This window comes from Plectropomus leopardus, chromosome 1, assembly GCF_008729295.1.
Source record: "Plectropomus leopardus isolate mb chromosome 1, YSFRI_Pleo_2.0, whole genome shotgun sequence".
In the NCBI taxonomy this organism is placed as follows: Eukaryota; Metazoa; Chordata; class Actinopteri; order Perciformes; family Serranidae; genus Plectropomus; species Plectropomus leopardus.
In genome coordinates this window covers 27,922,067-27,941,744 of record NC_056463.1, presented here as the reverse complement: position 1 = coordinate 27,941,744, position 19,678 = coordinate 27,922,067, and positions in this window count along the sequence as shown.

The window sequence follows — 19,678 nt, the reverse complement described above, 5'->3', positions numbered from 1 at the left end:
TTCATCAACTAACCGACCAGTTCTATTTGCCCCCGCTTCTACCAACCTTTGAAGCTTCACATGGATTCAAGCTATATTTGAGCAGGTGTTTTACTTCTTCAAGCTGACACACAAGGTATTGATCATACAGTTAGCTGCTTTTCTAAGTTTAACTCCTACCTGCTGAACTACTCAGTGGCAGTAATAGAAGCTCTGGCATTGATTTTGGCTTTGCGGCACATCCATGTCAATCTTGACGTGGAGAGGCCAGTTGTGACCATCACAGAATCCAAACCAGAGGCTTATGTGGTTGGCTCTGTTTTTTTAGCCTTACAACCTGGAATTACCCCACCACTTTACCTGCATTATGTCGGAGGCCCTGTCCCATGCACCTTTGTAAATCTTTCCGACTTCATTTATGGTAAAATCTTGTCCACTCTGTAGTCTCTGTGTTTCCACTCTTTGGGAACCAAGGCTGGGGTGTCTAGAGGGGGGGGGGTTGAGATCTGTAAAGGTGTGTGTGGGCACATGGGAGAAGTTTGCCTTTCTGGCAGAAATCTATTCATTTTAAATATAAACTATATAAATAATGGACATTGGTACTGTGAGGTCACCCACTGGTTTGTGGACAGCCTTGAGTTTGGCATTTCGGCTGCTGTCATCTTGGTTTTTTGTAGCCAGATGTGACCATATGAGAGGTTGTAGTTCTGGAGGTGCAAGGGGTGGCTCTGCCTTGCAGAAGGGCAGACAGCCTGTCTCTCTTGCATCCATGCCTTTAGATATGTGTAACTTTAACAGGTGAGGTAAGAAAAATGTATCCCCCACACAGTTGACTTAAATGTTAAAATTAGCCAAAGATACAAATCGTTGTTTGTACCAGGTTGTCAGTTTGTTTGCTGTGAAGTAGGGCATTTTAACATCAGTGTCTGTAGGGACTGACTGAGTTCAGGAGTCAGCCTCAAGAGGTCATATAAGGAACTGCAGTGTCATGTCACTACCACATTGACTTCATTGTTCAGCCTGGAGGTTGCTGATTTTAGCCCAAACTGTGATATTTTACTAAGATTGACCAAGATATCCCTTTCTGGCAGAGAGCCTTGCAGGCAAACCTCTCTTGGCAGCTGTGTGTAGAGAGGCTGAATTTAGAGCAAGAACTTCTGTTCCTCAACCTGTAGAGGTTAAGTGGTGTGTTTAGATTTGTCCATTGAGGGCATTGTGATGGCAGGGTTGGCCCTGTTATGTCTTCTCTGATTGGCCATGTTTTTTCTTTTTATCCAGGACGTCAGTGGGTGGAGCTTAAGGAGTTTATATTGGGGCTTTAAAAATGGTAGTGACCAGGCGCCAGACTGTAAGCAGCAGGCATCCAAGGGACACACCACCAAACCCCCCCCCCCAAAAAAAGCAACCAAACAAACATAACAAATGTAACGAGGTGAAATACTAAACAAGAGTGAATCTGGGATTTCGCTGGCAAGCATGTTTACAAGCAGTAACCAGCAATCTTGCGTGGTATACCTTAGACATCTAACATTATTTAGAACATGAATTATAAGAAGAAGAGGAATTAAAGGATGCATGTGTTTGTGCCTCTTTGAGATTGTTTTATTTCTGTCTTCACCCTGAGAAAAACCAAAGCCTTCAGCTTTCAATATAAAACCGAGACAGTCTGTTTCTGCTCTGCTTTGGTTTGGCATGAATATGAGGACTTTCAAACACAGCTCAACCGCAGCACTTGTCTTTCTATTTTGCCCCACCACAGGTCCTCACCTGCAGCAGTACTTTGCTATTTTCCTCTTACTGATTGAAAAAATCTAAAAGTATCCAGTAAAACAGGGGTCTCTGCCCCTGTAGCCTGGCATTACCAAGAGTCCTATTATCCTCAGTGATAGCTGTGAGACATGGACACACGTACACACACACACACACATACACACAAATACATGAACAATGGCACATTGATCACACATCACTACATTCTGACATTCTGAAGACGCCCATACACACACACACACACACACACACACGCGCGCAGCCACAACAAAAACATTGATTTGCCCCCCTCCCACGGCAGAAAAACACTGCCAATCTTCACCAGGCTGTAATTTTATGGCACAACAAAATGAAAGGGTAATTTTCGCGGGATAGTGAAGGAGAGGCACAATCGGAGATAAAGGGACAAAGTTTGGTGTCTGAAAGGCCGGTGATGATGATAGCAGCCGTGCAGGGAGAGAGAAAGGAGAGAAAGAAAGGCCGTTTGACAAGGCTGACAGCCTCACGCCTCGCTACCCAGCTCAGCACAGAAAGACAGGTGCTAAAACACTGCAATTTAGATAGTTTACTGGCCATTGTCAAAACACTAGCGCAATCTGTGGAGGGTTTAACGGGTTTAAAGTCACTCAGTGTAAGACCCCCACCTCCACCTCCACCACCTTCTACTCATTACTTTCCACTGCTGGCTTCTGCTTTTTTTTTCATGTGACCGATGCTGAGTGTACAAAATATTAACCTGCTCATTTTTCATGGAAATAGACTGAAAGTTTGGGGTCTATTAGATTATATATAGAAATGTACATTTGTTTTTCATCCAGGTGAGGTGAAAAATTACTTTAATACCATTATTTTTAACGTTGCTGCTGCAAGTGACCATTGCTGTCTAACCTCTCTTTTATCATGTTATGTTATTATATATATTTTTTTACTTTTGACTTCCTTTTGTTTATTTCAGATATATTATTGTGTATTATATATGTGTGTTTTCATAGTTAATTGCTGCTACTCTACAACTTGTTTAATATGAATTAATGTAAAATTAGCAATGTTTTGTTTTCTTAAACAAATTGTTGGCATTTTAAGATGTTACTTACAAAACCGAGCAAAGTGGCTTGAAAATCATGGGAAGAAGGCAACAAGCAATGAAAAAAAATGGCCCCAAAATTAGCAAGAAATAAGTGAAAAAAGTGTAAGAAAATTACTGGAAAATTACTAAAGAAAGAAAGAAAGAAAAGAATAACATCAAATAATGATTGAAAAGTTGTACTAGTTCTGTAAAATAATTACTAATTAAAATATGTAATTATGCTAATTATTACAATTATTTTTAGGGTTAGGGTTACCCTAGCTTTTTTAAAATAATTTTCTAGATGTACTTAGTTTTCACAATATGTGGGGCATTTCTTATGAAGTTGCTCACTACCTTTTTTTAAATGTTCTTTTAAAGATATTAAACAATTTGCTCAGGCTTCAGAGGTTTTAATACTTGTATAAGGTGATAGAAAGCAGCACAAAAAGTGATGTCTCCAGGTTTCAAAGGGTTAAAATATAAATATATTATATATCTTCATATTGTATCTTTTTACAGTTACAATAGGCTTTAACATCTTAACACAGATGATCACATACACAATATGAAAGTTTAACGATATGTTTTCTTCTGCCCCACCTTTATGTGGTCTTGTAAAGCCACAAGAAAAGATTTTTTTCAGAAAAGGTACCGTAGTATATGAGTGTCCAGAAGATGTTATTGTGATTAGTCACTGTTGCCTCTACTTCCTCACTTTGTCCTCCTTTTTGTGCCAGATGGTATCAGTTTATTGTGCACCGCTGATGAAGAGAACCCATACCTTTTATTCAGTTTGAAGGAAGGCCAAGATTGATTCATATTGATAACTTCAAATGGAGGCTTTGGTCTGTGGTTTGCAGGCTGGAAGATGTCCAACATTTTCCACTTTTCCTGCTCTCACAGACAGAGAGCGGCGCTGTCTCTGTATTGATGAATACACTCTGCAAAGCCAAGAAGTCTCTGACAGTTAATCAGTTTTTCTTCTCTTTTGTCTTTCCACTTGTATCATTCATTACCTCCTCTCTGTTTGGCTGTTCTGCTGGTCTTACTGTAAATATAAAACTGTGTGAATGCACTTTGCTTTCTGCATCAGTCTAGATATAACCTTTTCAGCTAAGAATGATGCCATGGATATGTATTATGAGAATTTCTTTTGACAAACCAGCACATAGAATAGTACTGATGAAAATATGTGATACATGAACTGAAGAAAAGTAAAAATATGTGCATCACATCACATAGGTGCAAAGCTATCAGAAAACAGTACCAATGAAGTAAATGTAATGGTTGCTCACTGACTCCATGGCACTAAAGTTTAATTTCGTCATTGACATACACAGTATATGAAGTAACGTGTATTTGGTGAAATACTAAAGGCCTGTTGCCAATCACACAAGGAAAAGTTGCTGTGCAGATTTTAATATTTAACTTGAAATAAAGAATGAATACATTTTGAGTATGCTACTCTTTTAAATGTATTTCTTTTGCTTTCTTTAAATCTAAAATGTGTTTTTAAACACTGACAAATGCACTGAAAAAAGCATCAAACAATACAGCCTGGATTTATTGTATTTTTTCATTTATTTCCTTCAGTAACTTAAAGTATTGCAGCAATAGTGGCACCATTGGCACATCTTTCTTGTCCTTTCCACCAAAAGCCTTGAGTCAAGCAGTTTTCACAATACAGTTTGATTGTACTTCTTTTGGCTCAGGTTGTGTTGAGGTCTGACCTATAGATTACTATAGACATCCTTTACTGCAACATAATTGCACATTTAACAACATTTTCCATAAGAAGAATTTGATGCATGTTACTTATTTTTAGCAAGGCTTTATGGATGGCACTATTGGTCTGTTGGTCCACCACTTTGACCTAGATTAAAATATCTCAGCAACTACTGGATGGATTGCCATGAAAGGTTATGATTCTCCGAGGATAATTACTACTGAAGCCACAGTGTTCACATTGTTGGTTTGAGTGACGTGTCAATATGTACGGATTGCCGTAAAATTAGTTACAAATATCTAGATCCCCTTCAAGATAAATTGTAATCGTGCTGGTGATCCCAAAGAGCTTTTTTTCTTTTAAATCAACACTGTTGCTAAGTACAGCCTCACAGAGTCACAAGCATGACTGTACTCAAAGTCCTGTTTTATATGTTTGAAAAGTGTAACATGGCAATGGAAGCTGTGGCATCCACTTTGGGAACCTGGCATCTCAATACCCCTGTGCCTTTTTCAGAGTAAGGTCCACAAGGCCGCACTGTCAAAGAAAAATGTCAGCTGATGCTGACCTTGAGAGACACAAAGCGAGAGAAAAAGAAGGAGTGGAAAGTGCAGAGTGTAGGGTTAGATTGGTGACTGAATATTGATGATATAGTTGGGAGAGAAGAGAACAAGTGGAATTGGAGAGGCCTCAAGGGAGAGGACTGACCAGAAGAGGGTTTCAACACAGACAGTAGATAGATAGATAGATAGATAGATAGATAGATGAAATGGGTGGCAGAGACAGGAATTTTGGGGTAGGGGGTCGCAGTTTAGAGGTCGTAACCTTGAGTATTGATCAGGTTTTGTCATTTCCATGGTGACTGGAGGCCCTTCTCTCTGACCTGCTGGAGTACATTAGACCTGAGATCCATAACGCCTGTTTGTTCTCTCTTTCACTCCCTCTCTCTTCTCCTTCTCTTTCTCACACACATAGCATGGCGCACCTACACAGAGGTGCAAACACACTCATCAATACACACACACACACACACGCACGTGCGCGCACACACACACACACACACACACACACACACACACACACACACACGCACGCACGCACGCACATGCACACACACGCACACGCACACACACACATACACACACACACACACACACACACACACACACACACACTCACACAGCTGCTCATCCAAGCACAGGAAGAAACTGAATTAAACCTTAAAAACAATCTGGGCCTACAGAGAGGACAATTCATCATGATCTCTGTGTGTCAGAGGTGTGTGTATGTGTGTGTGCGTGTATGTGTGAGTGGTGGGGTGAGGAGGTGGAAGGGGGTGACTGCAGCACTCCAGCCACTGACCAGTTGTCCACACATACACACACAAACACACAAACTGTGCTCACTTCACAACACTGATCTTTAAACACTCATCCACATTCCAGCCAAGGTCAGCGAGATTGTAAATGAAGCTACATATCTGGCAGCAGTTTGTGAGTGTGTGTGTGTGTGTGTGTGTGTGTGTGTGTGTGCACGCACGTGTGTGTGCGTGTGTGTGTGTGTGTGTATGTGTGTGTGTGTGTGTGTGAGAAAGAAACTAAGTAAGAAAGAGGAACAACGAGATGAGAGATAGAGGGGGGTAACAAGAGCTGAGGACAAGTTCAGTCCATGAACCAAATCAAGGAAGCGTGTTAGAGATTGGCTAATTCATCTTCAATCTACACTTTCTTTTCTCTCATTCAAGCCTGGCAGAATTTACTTTATATCCATCTTTAATTGTCTTCTCGCCTGTATATCCTATTAAGAGATGCACTAATTCTTCATCCTTTTTCCTCTCTCCACTTTCTCATTTGCTCAGCTCTTATCCCACCATCTGTTGCTCTCTCTTTTGCTGTCTTTGCTGTCTTTTTTCTGATTCGTTCTCCCTCTCTGAGTATGTCCATCACTCCTGGAGGTGACTGAGGCAGAAGAAGGGCTCTGTAGTTTGTCCCACAGGCTGGCAGGGGCCTGCAGAGCCGAGGGGCAGCCTCTTTGTGAGGAAATGATTTTCTCGGTGCTGAGGAGGACACTCCAAATCATCTCCAGCAATCTCAGTAATGGCCCTGAGACGCTGCTGCCTTTGTCCTGTAATGGTGACAGATGACTGGCTGGGCAGACGGGGGCCGTTCAGACGCCTAGCGAAAGGGGCGAACAAACCTCCACGCGCGCACACACATGTACACACACACACACACACACACACAAACACTTGCATAAAATGCCACTCCACTGGCGGCCGGTGTGATTGCGGGTAATTGTCTCTTCTCGGGCTGTGGTGTTAGTGGTTATCCTTAACGATCACTCTCAAAGAGGAGTTCTAACTATCTGTCCTTTCAAAGGAAAGATGATTCCACTTTACAGAGTCACGCCTGAGCACCCCACCATGGCTGCAGCCACTGCCACGGCCTCCTTCAAACATAAGAGCTACGAAAATACAGCTTTTAATGAGGGTGCATTAATTGTGTTTGAGCACAGCACAGTCAACATATGGACATATCAACAGTTGGCCCAAATATGCATAAATTACTGGAGCTGATTATTACTAGGTTATTATAAGGAAGAAAAAAAGATTAAAAACATTCATGCTGATACCCTTTGCATTATATTCTATGCCATTAATTCATATTTCACAATAAAGATGCACAAGACGATGCATAAAGATGCACAAACAATGCACTATTCCTGCATATATTGTTAACTTTTTTCTTTTTTTTTAAAGACCAAATGGATAAAGACAGATGATCAAAAAGAAAAAGGCATTTTAACATACAGTGTATGCATGGTGGGCAGGTGGGAGGGAAGGTGCAAACATGTGGGAGACTCAATCAAATAAAATGTTATGCTGAGAACAGATGTCTCAGATGTGTCATCTGTTGCCACAGCTGCTGCCATTTTACTGATTTTAATAACAACCACATACTAAATGCTGTGAAGCATTTCAAAACATGATGATTTGAGATGTAAAGACTTTCTCTCTCTCTCACTCACACACACACACGCACACACAATTGTATAATACGGTAGTGCTGTTTTAATTCCAATATGACACTTGTCCATGTTGATTGAACTTGATTGATTGTTCAGTTTAAATTCTGTTTATATAAATAAACTCAGCTTTACTAAACTGAGTTTAATTTTAAATTCTGCTTTATTTTAAATCTGCAGATTACTTTGTGTTTATTTGTATGTATTTATACATTTGCATTTAATATCTTTATCTCTCACCAGTTATATCTAGTGTATATGAACATGTCAACCAACATTATAAGCACATCAAATTATTTAAAATAAAAAGACACCATTTTGGTTCAGTTTTGTGTCTTGAGTCCTCCCATTGTCCCCGTCACCAGGACAGTTTTCGACCAGAGAGGTTGAGAACATGAATTGAATGGTTTGATGTGTCCTAAACTTCGACTTTTAGCCAAACAAGACTCAAACACATGTCAATGACAGAATCAATGGATGTAAATGGAGAAAGCCTGTCGTCTTGTTCTGGGTCTGGTAAAGAAGAGGTGTGAGATGTTCAGCTGCAGTCCCAGTGGTCTGAGGTGTTATCTTCACTTTAACTTGTTTAGTAGCAACCATATCCCTCCTCCATCAAGGTGCCAATGATACAAACACACTACAGACAAAAATTGTCTGTCAAGGTGTTGGATGTATTTTCTTCAACTTTTTGAGTTCCTAGATCATTCGTTTTCTTTGTCAGAGCTGTCAATTGTGGTCACACTCCTTCTGATCAAAGAAAGACAGTTTTATTGTTTGTTTGACTCATAAGTTGCTGCAAGTTTCATATATATATAAGAAGCATCCTTGGAAATCATAGTTTATAAATTGCAGTATAGAAACAGACATGTTCCTGATAAATGAATGTCTAAATCATATATGCCTAAATGTATCTTATTAGCAGAATAGACCACCACCTTCACATCCCTCATCTTAAAACTACTCCAGCTTTTGGCCATTGATCTTTAATTCCAGAACTGCAGAATCCTATTAGCGCATGTCACCAATAAGAATCAATAGATGGTGGATATGGTCAATGGCTGCCTCCTCATTAGAAGATACCCACCAGCAGGCCTGAGGGCAGATCAAAAGGGCTGGTCTGAATATCGCCTTCAGGAAGGGAGACTTTTTTTTTCTCAAACGCTGCAGTTGTCATGTCTCACTCTGTGAAGCATGTAGGTGTAGCACTGTGCGGGTCATTTTGGTCTGTGTTGGGTTGTTTTTCTTCCTAGTGTTAATCCATGTCTTCACAGACACAAGTAAGAATGTATCTTGTCCTGCTTTCTGTTCGTTTTGTCCCCCACAGTGGATGCTGAGACCGGACGTATGCAATATGCAATTAGCTTTATGTAGATGGTGTACTGTTGTTTGACATTAAAAAGAAAAAAAAAACATGTATCTACAAAATTTCAATTCTACATGAGCTAAACAAAAAACAGGCTTGTTTCAAGCTTTGTGATACTGCATTTTCAAGATAAGCGAATGGGATCTTAAATGGTTTTAAAGTTTTAAATCAACTCTAAGAAGAGACATTTTCTCTTCACAACTCTTGAAAAGTAACATTGACCTTACTTTCCCATGTATGTATGTCCACATGATTGATCCAGTATTAAGTATTGAGACCGACAGCCACGCACCGGGTTGCAGTGTAACCACTCTGGGGCATTGTGCACCGTCCATTAACAGTGTTTTTGCCACTGAGGGTCTCAAATTTTGAGACTTTTTTGTGTAAGAGTAAGATTGTTTTTATTTCACCAGAAAAACCCTGAAATTGCTAAGCCACCAGACTCCATTTAAATAAACAGTAATTTTGTCACTGTAACATGGACAGCATGTAGAGCCAGCATATCTTTAAATCTAGCAGGGTGAATTAAGGGTTTAATTTGTGATTATTGAAACAGCTGAAAGACAAACCAAGACCATTTTTGTGTGCTTTAAGTTGTTTGTGTCAACTTTAAAAGAAGTGTGTTTTACAGTGCTAAAAGTACTGTTTAGTTAGATGGAGTGATGGTGAAACAAAAAAAGATATTACTCTAGGAAATGTCATGATTGAGTTCAGGATGAGGACCCAAATGCAGAACAAAACAAGCAGCTGGGCGTACAAACAAAGAGCGAACTTTAATGCTGATTAAGTGTCCAAAATAAAAAAGCAGGTATCCACAACACAGAAACCAAACCGACCAGGATCATGGGGAAGAACTCAGTTGAAGACAGGAGCAAACAAACCTGCAGGATTACAGGGAGGATAACAGGGTAGAATCACACATGAACTGACGAGGGAAACACACAGGTATATATTCACAGGGAACTAATTGGAACAACACACAGCTGAGGTAGGTGGACACATGCTAAAGGACTGAAACACAGGGATTGGCTAACAAGCAAAGGCGTGGCAGCAACACAAGGGTGGAGCAAGAAAGACTAAAACAGGACAGGTGTGTTAAAAAAACAGCAGGGACACAGATAAAAGCAAGGAGAACTAAAGACACAGGAAAATCATAAGGGAAAGTGTGAACAGGTGAAACTAATCAAGGCAACACAAGGGAGGGAAAACACACAAAGACAGGAAGTAAAAACAGGCATGAGACATGAGGAGTGATTCAACAAAATATAATAAAAAAAGGAAACAGAACATGAGTAACAAAGAAAAAAAACAACAAGCAAAACACAAACAGAAAGCCCCAAGACAAAATTCACACTATAACACAAAACCTTAAATTGTGACATTAGGTATATCTCTGTGGGGTCCTTTCCATAATGTTGTAAGAAACTTAGAATAACAGCATGTCAATGGCAAAAACAAGCACTATGAACAGACCTTCACTGAGGGTGCATTTTGCCCCAAGAGGTTACATTGTAGCCTGTTTCGAGGCTGCTGACTGCAGCACTTTCTCTCAATACTGGACCAGATTCAGAAAATGTTGCTTTCATTAGTCACTTAGACACAAAAACATTGTTAAATAGAGAATGTATTTGTTATTTGCCTCTCTAAGTGCATTTCAAATGCAAAATTGAAAATTAGTCCTTTGTATATTTGTTGGCACCAAAGTTAAGAGTTTATATTATATAGATGGGTGACAACTTGGAGGAAAATACTGAATATATTAGTGTACAAACATAACAGATACAGATGCTTTTATACAAGGCACAATGCTCCACTTAAAGGCCTTCACAGACACCAGATCTCAACTCATTTAAATGCATTTGTAAGGTTTTTGGAGCGATAGGTTAGACAGTACCTTCCTCTGCCATCATCATAACATCCCTCCTGTCCCATGTCTCCACGTTGTCCTTAAAACAATGCTTAATGTGTCATGACTACTAGGCACCAATGACAAAAGTGGGCAGGTTGATCACTGAATGATTGACCTTTAACATATAGAAGTTACTTCTTAGTTATAAGAAAAGACAAGAACATGCTCACTGGGGCTAACAGGTCTTACATATGGCACACCCCTATCCCAGCTCCTGTACTTTAAAATAAAATGTCTTTTTATTCTAAAACTTTAATGCTGTCAAGTGCTGAGCAAAAAAAAAGTATAAAATATGATACAATATTTTTAAAAGTATCATCCAGGCCTAAGTGTTCCTTAAAGCTTCCTGGAAAACTGAGCTGAATAAGAGCCGTCTCCTGAGGACGCTTATTGTAGAACAGTCTGGATAAACTGCACTTACAGTATGTTGTAAGTCTGTCTGTGTGTGTGTGTGTGTGTGTGTGCGTGTGTGTGTGTGTGTGTGTGTGTGTGTGTGGGTGTGTGTGTGTGTGGGTGTGAGTGAGGGTGGGGGTGTGGGAGGGGTCGTTCGTTTGTGGATGAATTGAATAAAGTCATATCTGGCTTTCTGGAATGTTACCACAGACTTCAGGAAAATTGGTTAGTGGAGCAATCTCGCAGAAATTTTCAAGATCCTGTTATACACTCACCATGTACTCAGTCAAGGCTATTGGGGAGAAATATCTTACAGGCTTGGGAAAAGATAAATGCAGCTTCTTTGAAAGACAACCCTTAAAGCAGAGATGTAATTGAAAAGGGTAAGACTATTCCAGGAATTTAAGGCTGGAAAATAGAGGGGAAAGCGAGCCAATTATAGGACAATGTTTTGCTAATGTACAGTTGATTTTGAGTCCAGACACAACAATATAGCTGTAAAGTGGTAGGAGTTATTTCAAGTACCCCTGGTTCCAAAGAAAAAGTCCCAGCATTGACCTTAAAGGATGTGGAGAGTTGTATCTTTTTTTTTGTCCTTTCAATACTGAAAATGTAAGAGCAAAAGTGTAGGAGTTGATTCACCTGTTTATCTGCTCAGATGCAAACTGTACTTATAAATCATATATTTAAATTGTCAAACTACACGTTATTTACATGTATCACTAATATATATATATATATATATATATATATATATATATCTTTAATCTTCATCTTCAGTGTTTATCTTTACATTTGTTCAGCTTTATTGTTCTTGTTTTAAACTGTATGTCTGTTCTGTGTATTTCTATTAACATCAACCAAAACAGAGTCAGATTCCTTGTAAGTGTTCACATACATGGCCAGTAAAGCCAATTTTAAATATGTGCAAGAAGAGCTTGGCAGGTGAAGCAACAGAGACGATGCAATGAGGGTTTTCCTCTTACCTTTCTAAGAAGCATTTTAAGCAATAACTTTCCATCACAAGATGAGACTCCAGCTCCACCTCTTCTCACCTCAAAAACAGACAACAGTTTACTAACGTTAAAGTTGCCAGGTGTACATTCGTTATGTAGCTTTTGGCCAAAAAGTTTTGGTGATTGTTTGAATAAGAGGCGCATGTGTTTGTGCTTGTGTGTGTGTGTGTGTGTGTGTAAGGTGGGGCAATTTGATAAATGACGCCAAAGTAGAATAGACTGGTGTTCAGATGGCTTCAGCCTTGTAAAGATGTGACAAATGACGGAGCAGAAAGTATTGATTCCAATCTCTCTCTGGTGCAGTGTTTCACCGTGGAGGCTGCTGCACGCACGCACACGCACACACACACACACAAACACACACACACACACACACACACACACATACCCAGTCGCACAGCCAGGAAAAGGAGCACAAGGACAGTGAATATATGCATTACGTGTGTACATGTACAGAATGTGTGTTTGGAATGTGAATTTGAGAACACAGGTTGTCTTTATGACTGCAATGTGTGAAAACATATGTTGTGTGTACAAAAGACTGGAGTCCATATGTATATGTGTGTCAGTGACATGTGCAATGTACTGTAAGTCGAAGCTTTGTCCACGTGACTGTGGTCTTTGTGTGTGTGTGCATCTGTATGTGTGTTTCCATTGTTAGTAGTTAGTGTTGGGATGCCAGCAGGAGTCCCTGGTCACACACATTAAAGTCTCATCTCAGTGCGTTTTAAACCAGCTGTGTTTCTCCACGCTGTCAGGAACATTCAGTTGCTTGGATGATGTTTGTGTGTGTGCATGTGTGTGTGTGCCAGGGAGTGTGTCAGGCTGTTTGTCAGGGTGCATGGGAGTGTGTGCCGCGTTAGCATGATCACATAAGGGGTTAAAGGTCAAAGACAGCTAACCAGGAGAGGAGAAGAAGGGGGGAGTGGAACTGATCAGATGAGCAGGGAGGAGAGACAGAGACAGACAGAGCAGGAAATAATACAGCAGAGGGGGGAGGGGAGGACCGTTAACCATATTGTCTCAGTGGACCTGTGGATGGATGGATGGATAGATGGATAAATGGATGGACAGGTGGACAGACAGACAGACGGAAGGACATATTGACAGACAGATAGATAGATATATAGACAGGTATTTGATTCTTTGAGGCAGCTGTTCTTAGAAATGTATTGGAAACAGAGGTTGGGAAGGAAAGTGTCGTTTTTTGTGGTGAGTGTGGGGTTTCCCTGTTACATGAAGGTACACATTAATTATTCAATCAACAGTGTCCTGTGGTTGATTTAAAAACAACCTCCTAGCCTCCTACTTGCCACAAAGAGTCCCTTGAGTCCCACTGGACCATTGCAGTCTAGCAATGGATGCATGGATGGGTGGGTTGCTAAATGGATAGATCTCTCTTGTTTTCTGCAGTCAAAAATCTATTTTTCTCTGTATCTTTTGTGATATCACAAGATGTAAAGATAAACTAAATTACCAACCTTGCAGAAAAAGAGGGAGTGGGACTGATCATGACATGCACCTGAGGCAAATTTCTATTTTCTAAAATAGTGACGGAATGACCCACCCTACTGTCTCTCTAAATGACTACTATTCGTTGCCTCCCTTGGTTGGATTGATTAGGTTTAGGCAAGAGGAGTGGAAGTGGTTTGGGTAAAGGTAAGAATGTTGGGCTAAGTAAATCAGACGCAGAGTAATGCTGGGTTCACACAGGGTGTGGAATGACCACAAAGCATGCGCATTTTCTACAATGCACCAGCTGCATGCTTCCAGTATCCGTGTTGAGCTGTCAGACTGTTTACACTGAATGCACCGCGGCCCCAAGCTCTGCAGCAGGCTCACTCTGTAGCAGAAGTTTCGCCATCTGTTCTATTTTTCCACAAGCCATGAGCAAATCTGTCAGGAAAACACGCTAAATACTCCATTATAAATGCTATAAATGTTATATCAGATATGATATGAGTGATTTTATTTTATAAATAAATAAAAATAATATTAACGATAAAATATGCATCCAGTTCTTCCACAATACTCAGTTTTGTCAACAGAGAGGCAGAGAGACGTGTAGACACATAAAGATGGATAGGCACACAGCAACGCACACACACAGACACATACACACAGCCAGGGACACATAAGCAAGCAGGGACAGAGCTCTCTGTGTGTTTAAAAAGGAGTAGAGAAGGAAATTTTTAAGACATTTTTAAGACATCATCATGGACTTCACCATTTTCTGACTTTAATGTCAGAAAATGGTTTAAAAATGCAGAAGGTAATTTCAGAAGCTGTAATCAGATAATTTTGATTCCCATACACAAAACAACTTATTGATTAATCAAGACATTAATCAACAGATAAATTGACCATGAAAATAATCGTTAGGTGTAGCCGTACTGTTGACAAACAAGCTATGGAGGAGTTATTACTCGCACCTCTATGTAAGATATGTATCTCTTTTTCTTTCAAAGCTTTGTTTATTTTATGTTTGTTTTTTCTCCAACCCCTTCTCATCCATAGTCATCACATATCACTGCTTTATCAGTGGATTTTCACATCAACATATTACACTCTAGGTATCCTTCTGCTTCTGCTGTTGATGTTCCAGGATGCAGCAACCAATGGCGGGATGTCAATAAATGCGCATGTACAGGATTATGCTACAAAAGCATGGGTGGTTAGGTTTAGACAAGAAAGGCACGTGGTTAAGTTTAGGAAAAAACATCATGGTTTGGCTATATATTCATACATCCTTCAGGGACCCTCCAGCTCCTTATATTATATACTTACCGACAGCATTCCAACATGACCCTATCTAGCGGCATATCATATGACTGGAACAGGTCCCCTCCAGCCACGTTATCACCTGGTGTATGATATAGGCGCGCCAGGTGCTGTCTGGCTGACCAGTGGCCTTCATTACACTGCAAAAGGTGACTTTTTTATGCCAAAATCATTGACAAAATGGCATTGTTTGACAACTTTGAAATGAGAATGGGCTCTTCTTTACCTATGTTTTCCTCTGAACCATGTCAAAAGACACATTTCCATCGTTCTGCTAATTCTATGCTTTATGCTGTATGGAAACACAATGGAAGGCTAACATGTGTACATACTCAACTGCACACAAACACAATCATTACTGTCTATCAGTCAGTCAGTGAAGGGGGAGAGCGTTCAGCAGAGGGTCAGTGCAGAGGTCAAAGGCATTCAGAGGACCAAACACCACCCTCCCCATCCTCCTCACAACCTCCTCCCTTGCATCACAACCTCCCATCACCCTCAGTCACTCCCAATCAAGCTCTTCACACTCACCTCTCCTCATCCAATCTCTGTGATGTGTGTGTGTGTGTGTGGCACCCGGGCATACTGAAACACAGCTCATCCCCCTGATGCTCCTGAAGCTGCCGTGGAGGGGGGTGGAGGGGCATTACTTCCAACCTTTGACCTGGGGAGAATTGACTCTTCACCAGGCCTGTGGGGTCGCTCACCCTTGACCTCTGAGGTCGTCCAGTCAAAGCCAGCCAATCACGATTGTCTTTGATTCACTCTCCAAGGTCGGGCTCGCAGGGGTGGGGGGAGCTGACCATAAAAACATACCACCCTGCTGTGATGGAGCATATGTTGTAGCGTCTGCCTATCATGGCAGATCTGTAGGGTTTCTGTCACAGCAGCTTGAGTTGACGAGCCTCAGCTCGTGTGTGTGTGTTAAAGAGGCTCTGTACAAAGTAGTGTGAGCTGAAAAGTGTCATGAGTTCAAATTAGACAAACCTGAGAGCTCCATCTGATCTTATAAATTCAACATGGGCCCCTATAAGAAACACACCAGGACCCAGGAGCATGCTTTCAGCTTGGGATGTATGCTCCTGCCCTATAGCCTCCTGCTGGTCTGGTTAGGTCTCGGAGAATGGAGTTTACTGGAAAGTGATGGAGAATCCTTACGGTCATGACCGTTGGTGTAATCTAATGACCGCTCACTCAGAGCAGGAGGGAGGAGGAGGAGGGAATGGACAGGAGGAGAGGAGATGCGGGGGGGATGGTCAGGAAGGGTGGGTGATGGAGGTTTGTAAGGAGGGAGGGGGGTCGAGTGATCTTCTGTCCTCAGGACTGACCGGCTGGTGTTGACCTCTATTCGATCAAATCAGATAACCAGCTCTCAGTCAAAGGCATTGTCTTGTCGTGTGGCACTGAAAACCTAATAGAGGTTCAGATTCATCCTGGACTGGATTTACAGAAGGTTTCATCAATTATTTACCCAGGAGAGTTTGTAATTCATATTAACCTTATTCTCTTCCATGCTGGTTTGAGGAGGTTTCTTTTTGACTTTTCCGAGTGGATTGATTACAGGTGAGCCACAGAGCACTTAATGTTCACAAGAATGCCATTTGTAAACACAACAAAAATACATATGAAATGATGGGTGAGACTTTTTGTGTATGGCAAAGTATTTGTGGCAATTTTATGTATAGTGTGTGTGTGTGTGTGTGTGTGTGTGTGCTGCATGTGTGTGTGGCTATCCTGCTGACCTCCAAGGATTTATGGGCTGCAAGTGTGAGAGCTTTGACACAGAGATATATCTGCAGGACCCATTGTGTTAATGCAGTGTGTGTTTGTGTTTGTGTATGTGTATCTGTGTCTCTTGGTCTCTCTTGCTGTGTGTGTGTGTGTGTGTGTGTGTGTGTGTGTGTGTGTGTGTGTGTGTGCGTGTATGTGTGTGTGACAGGGACTAATTCCATTAGTGGTCTAGTGCTACGGGAGATGAGCAGGGATTGACAGAGCTGCAGTCGTAATGAATTGGCTCTGGCAGCATCACTCAGCCTATAAGTTCTCTCTCCCCTCTTCTTCCCCCGCTTCTCTCTCCCTCTCTCCCAGCAACACTTTCATCCAACCGACTCTCAATAAACACGCCTTCGTTAGAGCCTCGCTCGCTAATCACCGCTCTTCATTACAGCCGTGTTCGCTTAACTAGGCGCTTTCATTACAACTGCTGTGCCTGCAAAACGCCAAGCTACCTGCATTTGCCAGTTTCCTCTCTCTATTACTGTCGGCCCACATTCACAAAATGACTAATTATCTCAGAGTCACTCTGTCGTGTTTTGTTTAAGTAAAGGAATTCACTGTTTAACACGCATGAAACAGGTCTGTAACAATTTCATCACGCACTTCAATACATTTCAGGGCTTTCCACACCGAATCGACTGTTTGGATCCAAACCTGAGGTGATGATGTTGATGATGGGTGCTGTGTGTCGGACTGAAGACCAAAGAACGTAGTAATGCACGGAAATTAGTGATCTTAGGTCGTAACCTCTGTTCATAATATTTATGTGTACATTTTACCTCTTAGTAAAGTATTCTCTTCTTTCCTGAAGCAGGATCTTTCCGGCTGTAGTCCTTCCACTTCAGGCTCAACATTTTTCAGGCACAAAGCACTAGGATTTTTTGCCTTTATTTTATATGGCTACTGAAAATGAATATTCCACTAGTATTCCTGTTTACATACAGCTGTGCATACTGTGATTAACAAGCCCTGACACGTTGTTTATCATATCAAAATATAGAAAAGTGCAGCGACATGAGATGCTTGTCTTTTTGCTTCTAGGCATCAAAGAAGAAGTTTCCTACCTGTGGCGAATTGTTGGACTATGGAAACACAGCCTCCCTCTTTCATTCCTTCAACCACCCTCTTGAAACGGTCAGTGCTGCAGTATTTGTGCATATCCAGAAACCTGTCTTTCATAATGTTTAAAATTAGGTGTTTTCTCATTTTGACCAGAGATGGTAGCTCCTCTTTTGCATCTCTACACCAGCCTTGGAAACTGCTTGCAAGTTGGTTTATGTACACTGTATCCATGACAATACACAGACAAGAGGCCCTGTCTCGCAAACTGTGGTAAAAACAAAACAAAACAAAACAAAACACTGAGACGCACAGTCCAAATGCACTCTCTACATACCCATATAATGCTATTAAAACCACAATAGTATACGGGCAAATCCCACGTCTAATGGGAAAATACAACATTTGGAAGGCATGATCAGTATTCAAAAACAATATGCTGTTTACATGACCTGCATCAAATTCAGAACATTTTCATACTTTCATACTTTTACCCATCACTGAGGTATGTGAGTAAAACTACTCTAATCTTTACCCAAGTGAGAGCATTCGCCCTTGCCATTACTTTTGTGCATCTGAAATTGTAACCATGTTGGCAGAGCTGGCCTTGAGTGTCTGACCCAACCAAAACATCCAGATCTCCAACATAAAGAAACGCATTGTCCAGTTTCTCTATTTGAAGTGGATTGGTGGCTGGACAGCCTACAAAGATGCAGAGCGGACCAAGGACCTGAAGCCTCTGGGCAACATCACTGACCTTTAGGTGGAGAAAGCCCCTGCTCCTGTAATGGGGGAACCCCACTGGTTGCTGCAGAGCCATCCAACCCAGTGATAAAGGAAACCAAAGTGGCGGGGGGCTCTGAAAGGGCACACAATGTCGATACAGGAGGAGGAGTGGTCTTCTGGTTCCCCACCAGCACACTGAAGATGAACACACTCGGGGTCTGTAGGTCTTTATCTGGGTGTCTTGAATCGTTGCCCTTTGTGTGCATTGTGTGATGGCTGAATGTGATCTGATGTCACAATTAGGTCTGAATGAACTTCGTGCCCGATGACAGCTGATGCAGATGGCACTTTTCTTTCAGTTAAATGGGTTGAGCCTTTCGAAAGCTTTTCAAGATCACCATATAACATGCAGTGTACTTGGAGGTGTTTAGTGAGTTAGTGAACAGGCGAAGGGAACATTTGTGTTACTACCATGTCTCGCACCCATCCCACAGTGTAAATTCAAACATAAGCTTGTTGATTTATTGAAGCACTCCCATCTCTTCAAGTGTCAAATTCAGACATGTTTGAGAGCAGACAGACCAGTGACCCATTGGATTCACATATTTATTGACAAAATCCATTTCACCACATGTGATCACAGTGTCCACCCTGCAGCTTTTCGGGAGCTTTTGATAGTATTAAACGGCCTCAAGGAAATAAAGATGTTCAAATTTCAATTTCTTTTTAGCACAAATCAACTCTTTTAATGTATTTTTTAATTCACATTCACAATTCACAATTTGTACACTTTATATGCAGCATATGTTGAAACTCAACATTTAAAATTTCAATTTTATGTGGACAGCATTGTGGTTAACTTGTGGTTAGGTTTTTGCACTTAGTTAGGATTAGGAAAAGATCATGTTTTAAAATACCAGATTTGGTCACCACAATCACATCTGGAAATGTGTTTTTAAAAAATACTCGGTTTGGTTGCAACATACATGGTTGAAAATGTCCCAGACTTTTGTTAAACTGACATAATTTGTGGTCTTGAGCAGTCGGCTGCTGCTTGAAAGCAATCTCATGTCTGACACAAATCCAG